Source organism: Panthera uncia (assembly GCF_023721935.1).
Source record: "Panthera uncia isolate 11264 chromosome B2 unlocalized genomic scaffold, Puncia_PCG_1.0 HiC_scaffold_25, whole genome shotgun sequence".
NCBI classification, from domain to species: domain Eukaryota; kingdom Metazoa; phylum Chordata; class Mammalia; order Carnivora; family Felidae; genus Panthera; species Panthera uncia.
In genome coordinates, this window is record NW_026057581.1 from 2,826,091 (window position 1) to 2,847,454 (window position 21,364).

General features: G+C 42.7%; 1 long non-coding RNA gene, 2 other non-coding genes and 1 pseudogene across 4 annotated transcripts; 2 read left to right on the plus strand and 2 right to left on the minus strand.

Annotated features, from left to right (window-relative positions):
* Window positions 1–682: 682 nt before the first annotated feature.
* On the minus strand, window positions 683–764 carry TRNAS-GCU (transfer RNA serine (anticodon GCU)). The gene has a single exon. It is a non-coding gene; the product is annotated as a tRNA-Ser (tRNA).
* Window positions 765–5,400: 4,636 nt separating this feature from the next.
* On the plus strand, window positions 5,401–13,266 carry LOC125939420 (uncharacterized). Of its 2 annotated transcripts, none has more exons than XR_007463046.1 (2): window positions 5,401–5,602; window positions 13,081–13,266. It is a non-coding gene; the product is annotated as an uncharacterized LOC125939420 (long non-coding RNA). The 2 variants fall into 2 exon arrangements; XR_007463045.1 differs by lacking the exon at window positions 5,401–5,602 and adding an exon at window positions 12,521–12,941.
* Window positions 5,689–5,760, minus strand: TRNAP-CGG (transfer RNA proline (anticodon CGG)). Its single transcript has one exon. It is a non-coding gene; the product is annotated as a tRNA-Pro (tRNA).
* A 3,070-nt stretch (window positions 13,267–16,336) lies between the features above and the next one.
* Window positions 16,337–16,897, plus strand: LOC125939368 (peptidyl-prolyl cis-trans isomerase A-like; annotated as a pseudogene).
* The last annotated feature ends 4,467 nt before the right edge of the window (window positions 16,898–21,364 follow it).

Here is a 21,364-nt window from a genome sequence, read left to right on the forward strand (position 1 = left end):
ATGTCTATTGTATTCACATTGCTCTATAGATTCAAACATTATTAGCCAAAATTATATCAGCCTTCCCCTTCCCCCCCCCCTTTTTTGGGGGCAGACATTTACATAACGATTCTAAAATGTGTATGGAACTACAAAAAGGCAATTGAGAACAGGCAAATCTGGAATAGGAACAAGGGGTTGAGACTTGTTACAAAGCTCTAGAAATAAGACAGCGGAGTATGTAAAACAGACAACTCAAGAGTAGATTCCTGAAAAGAACCGCACAGACAGGGCCATTCGATGTCCACGGTAAAGGTGATCTGTTTGAATAGCAATATGACTATATTTATCTACAGGTGGATGATAGACCAATAAATAAATACGCCAATTGATTTTTCCTTCCACTGTAAATCGATATTCGTTCCAGGAGAGTTGCAGATCTAAATATAAGCGGTAAAACAGTACAGGCTTCAAGTGTTAATAAAGGGCCATCCACTTATTTGTGATTTCTAGGGAGCAGAATTTTCCACCGGTGTTTCGCTTCTCTCCTTCTCACCCTCTCCTTCCTCAGGGACCCGGAAGGAAGCCTTCCGCGGGCACTTTATTACTCACATAAAGTATCCACACAGACAATATTGACGGACAAAGCCAAGGTGAAATTGCACGCACTCCTTCCCGCTCCCTCTCGCTAAAATACCTTCACCGACGAGGGTGGGATTCGAACCCACGCGTGCAGAGCACAATGGATTAGCAGTCCATCGCCTTAACCACTCGGCCACCTCGTCACCACGCACCACGGTCTCCAAGTACTTTATTTCAGAGTTGACCCTCGGGCGCTTCCCGGCTGTCCTGGACTCAGGGGATCCAGGAGGCGGCTCGGGGACGCCCGGGAGACCAGCTCCGGCTCCCACGCGAATGGACCACGACCGGACTGGAAAAGTCGCGACGCGAAAAGCAGGCTCAGCTCCCCCAGGAGTCGCGACGGGGGCGGAGCCGGGACGCAAGCACCTCGGCCTGGGCCTGGGCTCCCCCCGCGCGGCTGCCTGGCACCTGTCTGCGGTCCCCCCCCCACTGCGGTCCGAGGGCGCCACCCGCCCGAGCCAGCCGCGGGCGGGGGCTCCCAGAGCCGGTCCCCCTGGTGTGGACCTCGGGGAGCCTGGCGAGTCCGGACTCCGAATTCGCGGCTAAGAAGACAGTCCGGAAGCTTAGACGGCGGGCCCCAGCGGGGCCGCGCTGCAACTCTACCCCGTGTCGTCACCGCCTCGACCCTGCAGGGTGAAACTGCGCAGGGCAGAGCCCTTCACTCGCGGGGCTCTCTCCCCGCTCATCCCAGCAGAGGAGCCGCGACTTCCGATTCCCCCCAGATCCCCGTGTGCTTCTTGGGTGGTCTTAGGGGGGACAGGTGGCCCGACTTGCGCCTGATTTCCAAAGGCTGCGGTGCAAAAAAAAAAAAAAAAAAAAAAAAAAAGTTAAAAGAGTCACTCCCAGCGGGAAGATTATTTGGGGAAGGGTGCAAAAAGCTTTTTCAACTGCTTTTTAAAAATTTGTTTCACGGAATGAATACAATGCACATAAGGGAACATGGGTAGGGCTTGATTATGACTAATCAGAATGAATCATAAATGCCTGGGGAAAGAAGGCTGTATTAAAGGTGAGTCTTGCCGAGGAAGTTTTCTAGAGCTGGCCAGGAGAGAGGGTGTCCTTCCCTGAGGACAGGGCCTGAGCAAAGGCCGGGGGGCCGACAGTGTCTAGACGAGTGTTGAGAAATCACTGTGGCCGGAGCGCTGAAGCATGTGTGTGACCCATCAGGGAGAATCCTGAAATCTGAGCAGGAAAGTGGTCATGAAGATCAAGCAAATCAATCATACACTTCCCTCTGCCTTGTTTTCTCCGCTCAGTCCAATTCCCGAGTCGGTATCAAGAAGGATCTATTTCCCCTCTTTCCAACGAGGCCTTTTTCCCTCATGGGGTATTCCTCCCCTGCCCCATTTGAACCCGGATGGATTTTTTTTTTTTTTTAATCCACACCTTTGTTCTCGGCTTCAGGCTTATTTTTTAAGTTCACATCTTTTCCCATCAAAGTTAAGCACACGTTGAAAAATCTTAAGTACTTCAAAAATACGTGGCCTTCTTCCTCATCTTCCCCCCTGGGAGAGGGAAAGATTTTCAGCCATTTGGCTTTCGGTTTGTGGTGGTGTTTGCTTTTCCCGGCGTATCTCCAAATCGGATGCCACGGCAGAGACGGCTGGTTGGGCATTTAGTAGGGCTCAGAGCCACCCACGAGACGTCCCCAATGCACAACTTTCCTTGACGCTAAGCGGGGTCATGTGACCAGTTTCGAAACCAGCGCGTTGGAGAGTCGGTGTCTGTGAGACGTGCAGGTTATGCCCAGAAGAGGAGAGGAACACCCTCCACTTGTCTCTTCCTGCCGTGTGTGCTTTGCTGGAAGTGGCAACACCGCAGGAAAGAAGGAGTCACGAAACACGGAGCAACCCCGTAGGAAGGAGGGAGCCCCGAGGCACAACACCGGAACCAACACCGTGGCGCCAGAGCGTCAGCCTCGATTGTACCTTCAGACGATCATGTGAGAGATGCGTAACGTCCCCCTCCTTTAAGCGACAGTAGGTTGAGGTCTTTGTTACGGAGCCAGAATTGTATTCTGACCGATACGGATGCTTTCTCTACTTACTGATGTTTCAAGTTGAGAATTTTCGATTGACTACTCACCGTACAAAAAGGCTCATCTTGTTCCTCGCCTTAAACACCACCGTATAGGGACACGCTTCCGATCCGTCTTTCTTCCAATTATATCATAGTCTTTTTGAATTGGTCTTCACTGCTCGTTTGTGATGACTGGCAAATATTGTCCACTGTTCTCTTATGATATTTAGATTTTTTAAATATTTGGGTATTGGAGGATATCTTTTATTTTTCTCTAACGTTCGATTGAGTGTTGGTTGGGTATGGAACGCTAGGTTGGGGAAGTTTTTCTTTCCGGATTTTGAAAGCGTTCTCCGTTTTCTTCTAGCTTCCTGTATTGCTTTTGAGAAGTAAGAAGTCATTTTAATTACTGATACTTCATTTGCAATTAGCTTTTTTCTCTTTCAGGATTATTTCTCTGTCCCCGGTGTTCCTAAATGTCTGAAAAATATGCCTTTGTGTGTTTCTATTTTCATTCATTGTTCTCAGAGCTCTATTACAGCATTAAATTTGCAAAATCATGTATTTCAGTTTGGGAAATTAGCTTGACTTTTTCTGTTTTGATTTTCTCACTTATGTGTTCTCTAGTTTCTTTCTTTTTCTTTTCTTTTTTTTTCTGGGACTTCTTTTACCTTGGATTTTAAACCTCCAGGGTGTTTTGTCTCCCTTTTTCCTTTTCCCCCACTTTTTAAAAATTATTATTTATACTCTTCTTATTTTTATTTAAAAAATTTTTTTTAATGTTTATTTATTTTTGAGACAGAGAGAGACAGAGCATGAACGGGGGAGGGCCAGAGAGAAAGGGAGACACAGAATTGGAAGCAGGCTCCAGGCTCTGAGCCGTCAGCACAGAGCCCGATGCGGGGCTCAATCTCACACACTGTGAGGTCGTGACCTGAACCGAAGTCGGACGTTTAACCGACTGAGCCATCCAGGCGCCCCCGAAGGCTTACTACTTATTGAAGGACATTTTGGTTGCTTCCAAGTTTCCACAATTGTGAATAAAGCTGCTATAAGCATTGCGTGCAGGTTTTTGTGTAGGCGGCAGTTTCAACTAATTTGGGGGTCTTCTAGGGAACATGACTGCTGGAGTTTGCCTTTACATATTTTACTCCGTCTTCTGGAAGAGAATTATTGCAGCTACTCCATTAAGTTTTTCATTTCTACGCTCACAATTTCAATTTTAAGAGGCTTTTGTAGCCAAGCTACTGTTTTCTACAGCATTCTTTCTCCCTGTAATAACTTTCCTGAGAAGGTTTCTTCTCTCTGCATAACATTAGCCTCTATTTTTTCTAAGTGCACTTTTATCCCTCTCATATTAGACACTTAAGTTTAGACGTCAGGTGATCTTTGGTTGCTGGGCATTGTTATAATGAGGCCCTAAAAATAAATGGAAACAGATTATGAGTCCAGCTTATTGACGATAGACTTCCCTGTAAAATGACCTGCCTGTGCCGTTTAGTACCAGACAGGATCTTTAACTCACCCTTCTTGGGATAATAAAATCCCTCGAAAGAAGATTATTCAATCTCTGGTTTAGATGGCATAAACTGACTTCCTGAATCCTAAGAACATTCTTGAAGGGCAAAGGTTGGAGGAAGTTCCTTTTGAATTGCAAACTTAATGAATGACACCATCTACTTCAAATTGTAAAATTATATTAAATTACAAATAAATTTTAAATTCATGTTTCCTGTGTAAAAAGAGAATATGTCACACACCACTTCTGAACGATGACCTGCGTCTTCAAGCCTATTGGGCCTTCAACTGATCAGAAAGGTAACAAAAGACCCAGTCTTTCAGACTGAGATGAGCGGGGCCAGTTGAGCCTTGAAAGAAATTGGAGTGGTGTGTGTGTGTGTGTGTGTGTGTGTGTGTTCACTTTCAGTTTGGGTCACAACACGGTTATTAGAAAGAAACAACTTAATTCAGCTAGCACGAGTAAAGTAAGTGCATTAATACCTTCCTCTCCATTTTCTTTTCTTTCTTTTTCTTTTTCTTTTTTTCCTTCTTTCTTTCTCTCTCTCTTTCCCTTCCTTCCTTTCCTTCCTTTCCTTCCTTCCTTCCTTCCTTCTTTCCTTTTCTCTTTCTTTCTTTCTTTCTTTCTTTCTTTCTTTCTTTCTTTCTTTCTTTCTTTCTTTCCTTGTCTCGTCTTTTAAATTTATGTTCATCAATGTACCCGAGCGTTTCAACAGTTCAGAAGTGAGCCCATCTCCTGGGGCAGAGGAGAAAGTACTGGTAAGTTTCGGGCATGGGGCAGGGGTTGCTCCTTCTGGTTTCTCTTTCCTGGAGGACAAACCCTGGCGGACAATATTCCCTGGAGCGGACAGGTCGGCCCTGGTTCTCCACGCTTCTATGGGAATGCTGCGCTTCGTCCCAGGAAGCGTGAACATGGTAAATATTTAGCTACTTGTGATGTGAAATTCCGTAGAAACAAAAACTAGTTTATACCTTGTCCACCACTGCGCCCCCAGCACCCAGCACAGGTTGACCTGCAGTAGTCGCTGAAAATTCACTCGCGGAACGAATAAACGAATGAACAACCGCGGCAACGCAGGAAAAGAGCGGCAGGCGTCTCACGCCAGCAGCGGACCGGGGCGCCTCTTTGCTCCGCGCCCGGGGAGCGGCAGATACAGCGCTTCGTGGACGCTCATCCCGTTGCCAGGCGACAACGTTAAGTCACGAATTCTCGACTGCGCGCGCGCGGCGGAGCTCCGAGGGGACGCTGCTCGCGCCTCCCGAGCCGCGCCAGGTGTGCGCACGCGCGTGCGCGCCCGCCGCGGCCCCGGGCTCCCTCGGTGGCGGCGGAGGGACCCACAGGGGCCGGCGGCCGGGTACCCCGTCAACGATTCGGGTGCCTCGCGTCCGGGAGATCCGGGAGTCAGAGCCCAGCTCCTCCGAGAACAGTGCCACTGTTAGCAAGGTGAGAGCCCGGTCTTTTTGGCAAGAATATTTGGGAAAATACTTCTTTTCCTTGATTCTCTGAATCCAATTGGTTGAAAAGGAAGCGGGCTCGTCCGGGATTTGAACCCGGGACCTCTCGCACCCGAAGCGAGAATCATACCCCTAGACCAACGAGCCGCCTACGTGCAGGGCCTCTCCATATTTTCAGATAAGAAGAAATAGAATCCAATTACCCTCATTCTGTTTACAAAGAATTTGTTCCCCGAAACTTAATTCCCCGCCAATCACCTACATGAATGAACAGTTGGAAAGGCTGTGTGAAAGGTCTGTTGACCGTTGCAATCACCATGACGTCACCTGGTGGTAAGGCTGGTCTGTAGGAAATTTGGACATTTTCTTTTTCCTTTGCTCCACTTCGCTAAACTATTCTAAGTCGTTTAACTCATTTCCATCTAACTTTGAATTAAGTTAGCTTAGAAAAATTCTTGTTCTGGAGTTTTCCTCTTCTCACTTCTTTCCTTTTTGAAAGTTGGATACTATCATTACCGAGGGGCTGCTAGACCAAAGCAGCAGCCCAGAAGCTGTTTTTCAGCTCCCAGAAGTTCCACTGATCGGAGGTACATTTCTTAACATTAATGTTTCACGGGCACCAAGACGTTAGTGTTAGATGCGTTTATTAACTTACCAAAAACTTCTGGTTAAAGTCAAAGTTTACACTAGCTGGTGTATCTAAGCCACATTTTAAATCCATGTGAACCAACACGCATGCCTGGAACTAACACACATTTTCAATTTTATTTTGCACTGAGTGTGATGCCTTCAGAATTAAAAACAGTTCCCTCATTAGGTTCATCCTTCCCGTTATTCTATAATTATTAGATTGGAAAAAGAAGCGATCATGGTACCAAGTAAGTAAGCGTCAGAGGGAATTTTTCTGTCTTCACACTTTCAGAGTCAAAAAGATGAGCCACAGTCTTCTTGGCTATTTAATCAATGCAACTATCTTTCAGTGACAACTAATATACATTTTGGGGCCTTATAATCACTTCTTAGGCTCATGTTACTAAATTTTTTCATCCTTTTTCCCATCTGTTATATGAGAACCACTCCGACGTGAGTTCTGTCTGTAGATTAATCTGTGACTCACTGAACCCAATTAAGTTTACATTAGGAAAGTACTCTAGTTTTGATCGGTATTCTTATCTAAACAATACATTTGGACTCTATTCTAAATTTCATGATATGCTGTAGGGTATGACAAATGATTTGAGGGGACATCCATCTTAATTTTCTATGGTTTACTTTCACAGAGGTAGTTGTTTGACATGTTCTTTAACAAGTGCCCTAAAAACTTGCTTTCTCATAAGTAAGACGGAGTGAGGACTGGACTTGGGTCCCCTCACCCCAACCACAAAATCCAGCATTTCTTGGCTGCCTTCACAGAGAGAAAAAGATATGCCCTTGAGTAGCGTATCTTGCAGGAACGCAGAGGCAGCATGCTCATTGAAAGGGATGTCTTGACTGTGAAGACTGGTAAAGGTGGGGCCAAACCAGTGCGCCCCAAGATGGACCACAGTGGTAACGTTTCACCCCCATTTCCCCCTCATTATAATACTAAAAAAAAGTACTGCCCGAGGGTCGAGATTTAACATGCTAGAAGACGCATGAAGAAGCATGACCTTGATGCGTGCAGGAGCCAAGAAATCCCCTCTTCTATGTGATTAGAAGTCATTCTTTTCCCACCTACGCCTCTTTATAAAGCTCTCTCTGACCCCTCCTCAGAGGCTCAGCCTCCCTTGTGCTCCAGCACAAGCCCCAACCAAACCCTGCCTGGATGGCCCCTTCCGCCTCTTGTCAATTTCTATTGTCTGGGGGGCGCCAGGGCCCAGTTAGGTACCATGAGTAGGCATGTTGGTCAAGGTATTGATTGTAATATTCGGTGCCCTAAAACCAGATTGTACCCCAAGCACAGGTCATTATGACTTCATCTGGTTTATGACTTTGAAACCTCTGTATTCTGCTAGAACTAAGAACAGAGCCCTTCAAAGATTTAACCCTTCAGTGCAAGTAGCTGTCTCCAAATTCTTTATAGACTGGCATCCCTGCTTGCTGAGTGTCTCACAAAATTTCCTCCTCTGAAAAAGGCAATGCAGGCGGATGAATGCTTAGTTTGTCTCCCTCTTGTGTCTGTCCTTAGCTTTAGAAGGTTTCGGCTTTTCAGTAGGATTGAGAGAGAGACGTTTGAAATGTCAGCTCCTCGGAAAGATGGTGCATCAACCCATCTTTCTTATCAGTGTTTTTCTGAACATTTTTCTCTAATCAAAGACAAGACCCAGGAGATGGCTGATATTCTTGTCAACTCTCACTCTTTATCTTCATCAGGTTTCCTGTCTTCTGTCTCCCAAGGATTCCATCTGATTTGGTAATCTCACCCTTTATTTCTGTTTGTCTACTCCAGTTCTTCCTGAAGACCCACTAACAGGCCAGATCTGGAGAGAACGACAGGGCACCGATTCACCCCCTGGCCTGTTGCGCACACGGACTCCTCAGAGCTAGAACACTGCGCTGACCTCATTTTCTCCTGTGGACACGTGTCATAATTGTCCTTGGGGTTGCATTTCTTTCTAGAGTGAACTGGAACATACCTGTGACTCTTGGCCCTCTGGAATTACTCAACACCTTGGAAGGGGAGGGCATAGGATGTGGCATTCATGGCTGTCCTGGACAGTCCTGAAATCAGGCACTACATACCGCCCAGATTCCAAGATTACCCCAGGCAAGGAGCGAGGCTACCTCCAGGTCCAGGGCCGCCAGCTACCATAGACCCAAGGACTGGAGCACTGTTTCTGTAAATGCTGTCCCTCCACTTATTTTGTTCTATCCTTCTGGGCCTCGTTTGTTGTTGTGTTTCATAAAGTTATCTTAGTTTCTACCTTTTGATGCCTCTGTAATGCTTGCTAAGATTGTTCTTTGACTTAATGTTCTAGCTCACTCATTTGATCTTTGGGTATACTGCCCACTGTCTTATCTGATAGTCTACTGAGTTGTCGAAAAACTCATTCATTTCCCATCCATAGCCAGTGTCTCTGGCTGTTTCTTCTTCGTAACTGTTTATTCCAGCGTCAGGTTTCCATTTTCTTCCTTTGTGACTTACAGAATTTGTATTGTGTTTATTTCAAATCCTTATGCTAACGTCGCCCACACATTCTGTCACCTCTACCATAGATTTCCTCATTATTGTCATTCTAAAATAGGTCTGGCACCCTGCAGATATCTTCTGCCCAGCCTCTGGACCCATGGTCACCCTTCACTGATAATGTTTGTATCTGGTAATAGGGGCAGAACTCCCTCCCTGATTGTGCCGATCCCAACGATACAAGGTGAGAATGCCCACGCTGCATGGTTTACCACGTAGACCACACTACCTCCCATTTGCCCCCTCCGCACAAGGAAGCCATCTACCTCTGCCTAGAAAGTTTCCTGTACCATCTGCTATGACACTGGTTTTTCTAAACTGTGTCCCAATCTTTCCTGGGATGTATGTGAGGAGATATTGTTTGGGTTGAGAGCACGGAGTTAATCTCCTCAGAGGTTACTTTGTCTGCCTTTTAAACATGGGGTTCTTTTTTCCACTGGATACTTTTTCCTGCGCTGTCGAAGATTAGTTGGCCATGTATTTGTGGGTCCGTTTCTGGGTTCTCTATTCTATTCCATGGATCTATGTGTCTATTTTTGTGCCAGTACCATACTGTCTGGAAAATTACAGCTTTGTAATGTACCTTAAAGTCCGGAATTATGATGCCTCCAGCTTTGGTTTTCTTTTTCAACATTTGGCTATTTGGGGTCTTTTGTGGTCCCATACAAATGTTAGGATTGTTTGTTTTAGCTCTGTGAAGAATGCTGGTGCTGTTTTGATAGGGATTGCATTGAATATGTAGATTGCTTTGGGTAGTATTGACATTTTAACAATATTCGTTCTTCCAATCCATGAGTATTTAATGTTTTTCCATTTCTTTATGTCTTCTTCAATTTCTTTCATAAGCTTTCTATAGTTTTCAGTGCATAAATCTTTTACCTCTTTCGTTAGGTTTATTTATTTCTAGGTATTTTATGGTATTTGGTGCAATTGTTAATGGGATCGATTCCTTGAGATCTCTTTCTGGTGCCTCATTATTGGTGTATAAAAAAGCAACTGGTTTCTGTACATTGATTTTATATCCTGTGACTTTGCTGAATTCCTGTATCAGGTCTAGCAGTTTTTTGGTAGAGTCTTTCGGGTTTTCCATGTAGAGAATCATGTTGTCTGCAAAGAGTGAAAGTTTGACTTCTTCCTTGCCAATTTCTATGCCTTTTATTTCATTTTGTTGTCTGATTACTGAGGCTAGAACTTCCAGCACTATGTTGAACAACAGTGGTGAGTGTGGACATCCCTGTCGTGTTCATGACCTTAGGAGGAAAGCCCTCAATTTTTGCCCATTGAGGATGATATTAGCTGTGGGCCTATCGTATATGGTTTTTATTATGTTAAGATATGTTCCTTCTATCCCAACTTCCTTGAGGGTTTTTATCAGGAAGGGACACTGTATTTTGTCAAGTGCTTTTTCTATATCTATTGACAGGATCATATGGTCTTATCCTTTCTTCTGTTAACATGGTGTATCACGTTGATTGATTTGCGAATATTGAACCAGCCCTGCAGCCCAGGAATGAATCCCACTTGATCATGGTGAATAATTCTTTTAATATACTGTTGAATTTGATTTGCTAGTATCTTGTTGAGAATTTTTTCATCCAGGTTCATTAGAGATATTGGCCTTTAGTTCTCCTTTTTAGTGATGTGTTTGGTTTTGGAATCAAGGTGATGCTGGCTTCATAGAATGAGTCTGGAAGCTTTCCTTTCATTTCCATTTTTTTGGAACAACTTGAGAGGAATAGGTATTATCTCTGCTTTCAATGTCTGGTAGTATTCCCCTGGGAAGCCATGTGGCCCAGGACACTTATTTGTTGGGAGATTTTTGATAACAGAATCAATTTCTTTGCTGGTTATGGGCCTGTTCAAATTTTCTGTTTCTTCCTGTTTGAGTTTTGGAAGTGTGTGGGTGTCTAGGAATTTGTCTGTTTCTTCCAGGTTGTCCAATTTGTTGGCATATAATTTTTCATAGGATTCTCTAATAATTGTTTGTATTTCTGTGGTGTTAGTTGTGATCTCTCCTGTTTCTATCATGATTTTATCTATTTGGGTCTTCTCTCTTTTCTGTTTGAGAACTCTGGCTAGTGGTTTATCAATTTTGTTTATTCTTTCAAAAATCCAGCTCTTAGGTTCATTGATCTGTTCTACTATTTTTGTGGATTCTATATTGTTTATCTCTGCTCTAATCTTTATTTCTGTTCTTTTACTGGCTTTGGGCTTTCTCTGCTGCCGTATTTCTAGTTCCTTTAGGTGTGAGGTTAGGTTCTGTATTTGGGACCTTTTTTGCTTCTTGAGATAGGCCTTGATTGCAGTGCATTTTCCTCTTAGGACTGACTTGGCTGCATTGCAAAGGGTTTGGACGGTCGTGTTTTCATTTTCATTTGCTTCCATGTATTTTTAAATTTCTTCTTTAATTTCCTGGTTAACCCAGTCATTCTTTAGTAAGACGTTCTTTAACCTCCATATATTTGGAGGCTTTCTAAGTTTTTTTCTTGTGGTTGATTTGAAGTTTCAGAATGTTGTGATCTAGAAATGTGCATAGTGTGATCACAATCTTTTTGTACCTGTTGAGGGCTGATTTGTGACCCAAAGACAGTCTCTTCAGCAAATAGTGTTGGGAAAACTGGACAGCAACATGAAGAAGAATGAACTTGGACCACTTTCTTACACCATACACAAAAATAAATTCAAAATGGATGAAAGACCTAAATGTGACAGGAAACCAGAAAAATCCTACAGGAGAAAATAGGCAGCAACCTCTTTGACCTAGGCTGCAGCAACTTCTTACTTGACATGTCTCCAGAGGCAAGGGAAATAAAAGCAAAAATGAACTGTTGGGACCTTATCAAGATAAAAAGCTCCTGCACAGCAAAGGAAACAACAAAACTAAAAGGCATCTGAAGGAATGGAAGAAGATATTTGCAAATTATATATTGGATAAATGGTTAGTATCCAAAATCTATAAAGAACTTACCAAACTTAACACCCAAAAACAAGTAATCCAGTGAAGAAATGGGCAGAAGTCATGAATAGACACCTTTCCAAAGAAGACATCCAGATGGTTAGCAGACACAGGAAAAGATACTCAACATCACTCATCATCAGGGAAATACAAATCAAAACCACAATGAGATATCACCTCACACTGGTCAGAGTGGCTAAAATTAACAACTCAGGAAACAACAGATGTTGGCAAGGATGCAGAGAAAGGGGATAACACTCTTGCACTGTTGGTGGGAATGCAAACTGGTGCAGCCACTCTGGAAAACAGTATGGAGGTTTCTCAAAAAATTTTAGAGTAGAACTATCCTATGACCCAGCAATTGCACTACTAGGTATTTATCCAAAGGATACAAAAATGCTGGTTCAAAAGGGCACATGCACCCCAATGTTTACAACAGCACTATCAACAATAGCTAAATTATGGAAAAAGCCTAAATGTCCATCGACTGATGAGTGGATAAAGAAGATGTGGTGTATATATACAATGTACTTTACTCAACAATCAAAAAGAATGAAATCTTGCCATTTGCAACAGCATGGATGGAACTGGAGGGTATTAATGCTAAGTGAAATAAGTCAGTCAGAGAAAGACAGATAGCATATGATTTCACTCATATGTGGAATTTGAGAAACTTAGCATAAGACCAGAGGGAAAGGGAAGGAAAAATAAGTTACAAACAGAGAGGGAGGCAAACCGTGAGAGACTCTTAAATACAGAGAACAACTAAGGGTTGCTGGGGGGGCGGGTGGAGATAGGTTAAATGGGTGATGGGCATTAAGGAGGGCACTTTTTGGGATACGCCCTGAGTGTTATATGTAAGTGATGAATCACTGGGTTCTACTTCTGAAGCCAAGACTACACTGTATGTCAACTAACTTGAATTTTAATTTATTAATCACAGGTTTCAAGTCCTAGATGGAGTGATAGCAGGTATCTCAATTACAACTTTGAATTGTTTTCCACCACTGAACATTCTAAGAGTTTTTTGAGACACATAGTGACTACAACATCATAAAACTCCAAGAAAGTAGTTTTCTTTCTATCCCTACTCTCACTTTGTATTTCTTGATTTTTATTTTGGGTATTCTTCAAGAAATGTACCCAGTCTCCTCTTGTCTCCAGCCTACTGTGTTACCACATAGCTTCCAAAAGTGGGTGATAAAGGTGAGAGGCAACAATGGAAAAATTCAAATCCCCCAAATGTATATCTTAAGGAATATCTTTAGAATTTTAATACTTTGCAATAATGGGGGCACCTGGGTGGCTCAGTCAGTTAAGCATCCACCTCTTGATTTCTGCTCAGGTCATGATCTTGAAGTTCGTGAGTTGGAGTGCCACGTTGGGCTGACAGCATGGAGCCCGCTTGGGATTTTCTCTCTCTCTCCCTCTCTCTCTGCCCCTTCCTTGTCACATTCTCTCTCACTCTCTTTCTCTCTCCCCTCAAAATAAATAAAGTGTATAAAAAGAATAAATACTTTGCAGTAATGAATTGAGTGTTCCCATTAATGAACTTGGTGTCACAAAACTGTCCTTTCTCTTAATTACAAGTCCCAGCTTCTGCTCTGTATTCACACTGATTTAATCTGTTCCAAGATTCATGTGCATTTTGCTCTCTGGCACATAGTTTTACCTTAATTGTCCCTGGGCTGGCAGGGAACAAGGGACAAGGGTAGTCACTGCTAACCCTGTGCTTAGTTTGCCCATGAAGTCAGGTATGCAGAATTCATGCATGTTTCAGGGAAACAGCAGTTCATCTGGAATCAAACACGTGTGTTGGTGTTAGTTGGCAACCTCAAGAGCTTCTTGGGGACAATCTGAAACAGGGCCCTCTGAGGAGGGCAGGGAGAGACTGAAGAGAGAGGCAGTCCACTCCAGGTTGGTAGGTAGCAGTTCTAGTTAGCAAGAGAATTTACATACTAGGCTTGTCTTCAGTGGTCTGCGACAAGAAGATCCCTGCACCTGCCTGCCAAATCTTAAAAGTTTATATAGAGGTCCTAACTGGGTTCAGTCACATATAGTGTCTAGGTGGCCTCAACACCACATCACTATCTCAAAGCTGTGTCCTTGAGGCAGCTTCTGGAAACAGGGAAGGCAAACAGAACACATATTCCAAAGACAGGGGAAGGAGTAAGGAGCTCCCATCGCCAGGGTCCAGCTCACAAGTCAACCAGTGGTCACATCCTCTCAATGACCTGCCCAACATTTGGGAAGAATCCATTTAATTAGAGATGGTAATGGTTCAACTTTCAGCTTATTGTCAGAATCGGGGTCCAGAGTTCTAATTAGTAAATCATGGAGTGGTCTTTATTCATTTCCATAAAATTAATGAGTGATTACGGGGTACAGACTGTGAACTATGTGCTCTGGTATATTCCTCCTGTTTTCCTTTGTAAAGGTCATGATGTCATTAGTATCATCCCCATTTTTCAGATAAAGGGTTTCTGAGATCTAGTGTATTTTACTGGCAACTTGGCTAAATTTTACCACTCAGGTTTTTATAACAGCCTGATATGGGTTATAATGCACTGAAGAAAAAGTAACTTTTTAAAAAAATTCTTTAAATGTTTATATTTGAGAGAGAGAAAGAAACAGAGGGCAAGTGGGGGAAGGACAGAGAGAGAGGGAGACACAGAATCCGAAGCAGGCTCCAGGCTCTGAGCTGTCAACACAGAGCCCTACACAGGGCTTGAACTCAACGAGCCATGAGATCTGACCTGAGCCAAAGTTGGACGCTTAACCAACTGAGCCACCCAGGTGCCCCAAGAAAAAGTAACATTAAAGAGAGGCAGAATTTTATTATTTTTAAGTGTATTTATTTTGAAAGAGAGAGAGAGAGAGAGTGTGTGTGTGTGTGAGCAGGGGAGGGGAAAAGAGAGAGGGAGAGAGAGAAAGCGTGAGCAGAGGAGAGGCAAAGAGAGAGGGAGAAAGAATCCCAAGCAGGTTCTTGTGCTGCCAGCACAGAGCCAGACCCGGGGCTCAAAGTCATGAAACCGTGAGATCACAACCTGAGCCAAAACCAAGAGTTAGATGCTCGATGGAATGAGCCACCCAGGCACGCCCAGAATCTTGTTATTTTGATAAAAACACTTACGTGACACGTAGCATCTTCAGTCAGCAGCAATAGTCTCCAGGCATATGAATATGCTCAGAAAGAATTTCCATAGTCCAGGCATTTTAAGTTTTATTTTCACTGAGGTAAAATATACATAAAGAATGGGGCACCTGGGTGGCTCAGTCGGTTAAGCGTCCGACTTCGGCTCAGGTCACGATTTCCCTGTCCGTGGGTTCGAGCCCCGCGTCGGGCTCTGTGCTGACTGTTCAGAACCTGGAGCCTGTTTCAGATTCTGTGTCTCCCTCTCTCTCTGACCCTCCCCCGTTCATGCTCTGTCTCTCTCTGTCTCAAAAATAAATAAATGTTAAAAAAAAATTAAAAAATATTTTCATAAAGAAAACCACATATAGCTTACTTATATAGCCCAATGAATCTTTACAAACTGTACATGCCTATAAAACCACCCCCCAGACAAAAGTGTAAAACATTACCAGACATAAGCCAGGAGTGTCTCCCATTTCTCCATTCTACTTGCTCCCAGAGAACTGACTGTCCTGACTGAACAGCACAGATTAGTTTTTCAATCCGCTGCCTGATGGCCCTCATTCTTCTTCCCTTCCAGCCATGCTCTCATCTAACTTCTTTCAGTGGGAAGATGTACAACCAGCCCCTCTTCTGTATCTCTCGTGTTTCTGGCACTGCTACCAAAATAAATTTTGAGATTTAGATTATTTAATTTGAAAACAGTAAACTAGTGGAAGGGGAGATGGGCAGAATTATGTGATGAGTCCCATGATTCTTTTCTCTCTGGTGTGCAGACCTGGTGTAATCCTCTTTCCTAGAATATGGGCAAGACCTCTGGATATGGTGGGATTTCACTACTGTGGGGAAGGAAAAATTCTTCCTCTACCCTTCAAGGTCTTCCAGCTGGCTTAAGAGTTAAGTTGACGTGAGACAGATTAATAGGAGAAACCAACCACAGTTATTACATGTGCCCGGACTACCAATAATAAAATTAAGACCTAAAGAAATGACCAAGGCAGGCAGTGTTTATACTTTTTAGACAAAGAAATAATACATTTTTGAGTAATTGACAGGATAAAGAAAACAGACGTTTGGGAACTTTACTTAGTAAGGAATTCTAAGTGGAATTTGGGCTGAGACAGTAGATTAGTAAAAACATAACAGCTTTCTCTGCCGTTTCTACAGCTTTCTCCACTCTTAAATTTTCCATCTCTGGTGACAAGAATTTCTTTTTACTTCTTAGTATATGGCGGGTATCTTTCATATGAAAGATTTATTTCCTGCTTTCAGGGAGAGAGCAGAAGGTCTGAGGCCTATGCACTGTCTGTTTCTCTAATAGCTTTAATTCAAAACAATCAGTCTGCCATTGTGGTACATTTTGGGACAACCTGGCCTTGGCTCCTACACTACCATGATTGAATTATATTATATGACAAAATGGAAGTGATTTCTTCAGATGTAGTTAAGGTCCCTAATCAATTGGCTTTGAGTTAATAATAAAAAACGAGAGATCAAGCCTTGCAGATGCTACCACCTTGGAGCCATCTGTGTGGCCCAGCCCATGGTCAACTCCACTGTGTTCTTCAACATCACCCCGGATAGCAAGCCATTTGGCCGTATGTCCTTCGAGCTGTTTACAGACAAAATTCCAAAGACAATGGAAAATTGTTGTGTTCTGTGCACTGGGGAGAATGGACTTGGTCATAAAGTTTCCTGCTTTCATAGGATTAATTGGGGATTAATGTGCCAAGGTGGTGACTTCCCACGCTATAATGGCACTGGCAGCAAGCCCACTTATGGGGAGAAACTTGATGAGAATGTCATCCTGAAGCATAGGGATCCTGGCATCCCATCCATGGTCCGCTGGACCCAACACGAATGGTTCCCAGGTTTCGTCTGCGCTGCCAGCACTGAGTGTGATGGTGAGCAGGTGGTCTTTGGCAAGATGAAAGAGGGCACGAATGTTGTGGAAGCCAGGGAACACTTTGGGTCCAGCATTGGCAAGAGCAGCAAGATCACCGTTGTCGACTGCGGACAAATCTAGTACATTTGACTCGCATTGTATCTAAACTGCCAGACTGTTCCTTCTGTCACTCAGGGGAGCAGTCCTTCACCCCCATCTGCTCAAAACATCCTACAATCTTTGTGCTCTGGCTGCAGTTCTATGGGTCCCCTAGTTTCCTGATTCCCCTCCAAGTCTAGCTGGATTGCAGAGCTACGTTTATGATTACAAAATAAAAACTAAACAACAACAACAAAAGAGAGAGTGACAGATTATCCTGGGTGAGTCTGACCTAATCAGGTGAGCCTTTTGGAAGAGGGTCCAAAAGAGACATATTCAGAGTAGGAGAGGCTCTCCTGCTAGCTTTGAAAAAGTAAACAGATATGTAAACTGCTTATGAAGAGGGTCATGTGGCAGGGGGTGTCCTCTAGGAACTGAGGGTCTGCGTTCTAAAACAACAGGAAACTGAGGTTTGCCAGCCATCAAGCGAGCTAGGAAGACCTCAGATGAGACAGCAACCTTAGCTGACATTGTGAATTGTGTCTGGTGAGACACTAATCAGAAGAGGCAGCTAGGCCATATTCCTGACCCTCTGAAACTATGAGGTAATACATTTGTGTTACTTTAAGTCATTAAATGTGTGCTCATTTGTTATGCAGCAATAGAATACTAATATACCAGACTACATGGATGTGGTGTTTTCTTGACTGAAAGTCATTCAAGTAAGTATTTCATTTCCCCTTCTGGAGAAAGAATCATCACCATACGTGACACTCTTGATATGTCCAGTATGGACAAAAAGTGGGGAAATGAACAGTGGTTTGTTATGGTGGGTCAATCAGTTGAGCCAGTTGTGAAATATTAGTTTTTAAGCTGTCACGGATACTTAAATATTTGTTCTTGGCAATCTAGCCAAAATGACCCATAGCTCTCATTTAAAACTTCTCTCACTTTCCAAAATCCTTCCTTCAGTTTGGTATCTGACTCTATTTTCTTCTCCTCTGTTCATGCTTGCAGATTAGTTGCGTTTCCTTACGTTTGCTCTATTGAGCATCATGGATAAGAATCATTCTTCCCACTTACTTGCTACACTACTTATTTGATAATTGGACATTCATTCATTTATACATGTGTTCAATAATTATGAACTTTTACTTTATTCCTTCAAGGAAATAAGATGGGATGAAAATAAATAAATAAAAGGGGTGCTTGGGTGACTCAGTTGGTTAAGCGTCTGACTCTTTTGACTCAGGTCACGATCTCACTCAATTGTGAGATCAAGCCCTGCGTTGGGCTCCACACTGTCAGTTGGGATTCTCTCTCTCTCGCCTTCCCTCTCTCTCTGCTCCTCCCCTGATCACACTCTTTCTCAAAATAAACATTTTTTTTAAAAAAGAAAATAAGGGGGCGCCTGGGTGGCGCAGTCGGTTAAGCGTCCGACTTCAGCCAGGTCACGATCTCGCGGTCCGTGAGTTCGAGCCCCGCGTCAGGCTCTGGGCTGATGGCTCGGAGCCTGGAGCCTGTTTCCGATTCTGTGTCTCCCTCTCTCTCTGCCCCTCCCCCATTCATGCTCTGTCTCTCTCTGTCCCAAAAATAAATAAAAAACGTTGAAAAAAATTAAAAAAAAAATAAGTAGACAAGAAATAAGATCTTATACTGTGTTCTTTTAAAATATCTAAGTCTCTTGTTAACTATCAAGTTTTCACTCCTCTCTTTTTATTTCTTTCGATTTATTTTCTCAAGAAAGAAGCACATTTGTGTAATAGAAGTTTTCACATCCCAATTTTACCCATTTCCACAGTGTCCTTGAATATGCTGTTATCCCCCATATTTATTGTAAATTCATAACTACCTATATAGCCTTCATTAAATTTGGTATGACACGAAGGGTCAGATTTTCCATTAGGGGCTGATGGTAGAGATGATCCAAATATGGTGAACATGACTATGGCAGTCCAGAATCCTATACGGAGCAATGAAAATCTTGGAATAGATTTTAGAGCAAGATAGGTTTTAGGGCAAAGCCACATGTATTTCAGAAAACATTTCATCTGTATTTTGGAAACAGTCCCAAGATAATTTGTGGCCCAAGCTGGTGATAGGTATATGGAAATGGATCTGAAGGGTGTAGGATCAAGTTGAAAAGAGTGTAAAGATGGATAAAGCCAAATGTATTGAGATAGACTCACTCAGCAGAAATTATGAATTCAATATTTTAGCCTAAGTGGCTAAGAATGGCTCAAACAGTTTGAAAGCTTGGATGACTGAAAGATGAACCCAAACGTGGCCCACACTAAATGAAGCTGAAATGCCAAGAACTTCTTAATATGCTGTAGAGGAAGTTAACCCAAGATTTGAGATTATTGGGATTCTAAAGTATTTATTATGTAAGATCTGCTCATCCAAACCAGGAGGGTTCCAGAGAATATGCCTTTCACTAGAGCTGTGACAAATAATCATGAGTATAGCCCCAGCATCCTAGAAGAGCTGTGTTGAAGTTCTTCCCTACAAATAAGAAATTACATCAGAAGTTACTGTCATTGAACCGAAATGCCTAAATATAGTGTTAATAATTTGAATGCAGAATGACAGGTATGGACATTAATCAAATAGTCTGACTCACAGAGATCTTTGCCATTGACTAGTTGATTATGGTTCTCTAGAACCGATGTATGTAAGAGGTTGACTCAAGTCTTTCTTGATCTGAAAAAGGAGAAAAACTCCAGGCCTTGTGAGTACAAATCTGACTTGAATCCCTTGCACATCATGAATGGTCATGGATCCTTAACCATTCCCAGACTGGAACCAGTTCAGTCACCCATGGCACCTCTAATGATGGGAGAGACAGATCCCCAGGAAGAAACCCTACTACATTGCCAAAGAAATACACTGATAATCTTCCCGCCGGCCATCCCGAAAGGAACATTCAGTCATATACTATGGTAACTGTGTAGTAGATGAGGGACATAATCATCTTTTCAGAGATTCATGATCATTGGCTCTCAACTGACAATAATTCCCGGAGCTCCAAAGTCTCACTGGGGATCGCCAGTTAGAGAAGGAGTTTAGTAGGGTGACATGATCAATGAAGTTTTGTCTCAGGTGCATGGTTTCTTCTAAGAAATCCACTGTCATTTAAGAATCGTTGCTTTCCAGTGGGTAATCTATCATTTAACTCTGGTTACTTTCAAGACACTTCCTTTGTTTTAATTTTTACAAAAAAAAATCTACAAATAGATATGTGGTATCTTATTGATTTCCTATGTAAATTAATGTAGAACCACATTATTTTGTGACTCTTTCATGGCATATGAGGCTGGTTTTATTGTGGCAGTGTGAGGGCACTAACAAACGTGTCTTGCAACAAGTCACAAATTATTTTCAAAACAAATTTTAATTCATTTTTTAAAAATACATACTCAAAGATTTAACAACTCGGAAAATATAGAAAGATGTAAAAGGAAGTTCCAGTTTTTGCTTCACTTACCCAGTTTTTCTGAAACCAGGTAACACTCTTTTAAGTGTCTTTTGAACTCTTGTAAAAGATGGAGATAAGGGCGAGTAAAAATATTACAGTCCATTTTTTAATACTATTGCTCTTGAATTACTATCTCTTATTAATTACAAATACACTTTGAATATTATTCCATAACAATACATTTTGAACTCACCTGTTCTTTCACAAGCTCAACAAAAATTCCTTTGTATGGCTGGATCCTCTAGGATACTTTCACATAGCCAGCAAAACAGCCCTTTTTGGCTAGATATTTTAGTTGAGGTGTTTAAAAAATCGCTGCAGTTTGTAATAGTTTTTAGGCTCCAAATCTCCTACGAGCAATATTTATCTGCTTGATCCTCCTAGAAGTTAAGCTTATAAGTCAAAGAGTAAGTACATCAGCTTTTTGATGGAATTTGACAGATTCTTCTCTTTCCTACAGGAAGCGTAATAGTTAAAGAGACATCTTATAAGAAAGAAAGTGGAATTGGCTAACTCTTCCCGAGGGTGGCAGGATGGACATGAGAAGAAGGCTGAGTCCCCAGAGGTTATTATAATCTCCTTCCTGTGTCAGCTCATGGCTACTAGTCACCAGCTTTGTTGTATAATACGATACTTTAATTTGTTTAAGCCAGGCTTCATTTTTTTTTTTAGCGCTCAGCCATAACATGTCTTCTTTCAAACTTGCTACCCAAGGGATCTGTGAAAAACCAGGCATTTTTCAGGATTTATTGAGTATGCCAACATCCACCCAGATGTCCATCTCTGTGAATCAGCACAAACAGGCTGAGAATTGCATAACCAAGAGTTAGAAATTCTTGAATATTCAATATGAAAGAAGCATTCTCTAAGGAGAAATTTAAGCCCAAAGAAAGAATACAATCTGTCCAATAAAATAAAAGAAAACAACGCATCAGAAGGAGAACACTGTGAGCGGCTCTTCTCTCACGGGGGGGGGTCTGGTGAAGGATCTTGGATTTCTGAAGGTAGAGGACTTGCCTGTGGTGCTTGTG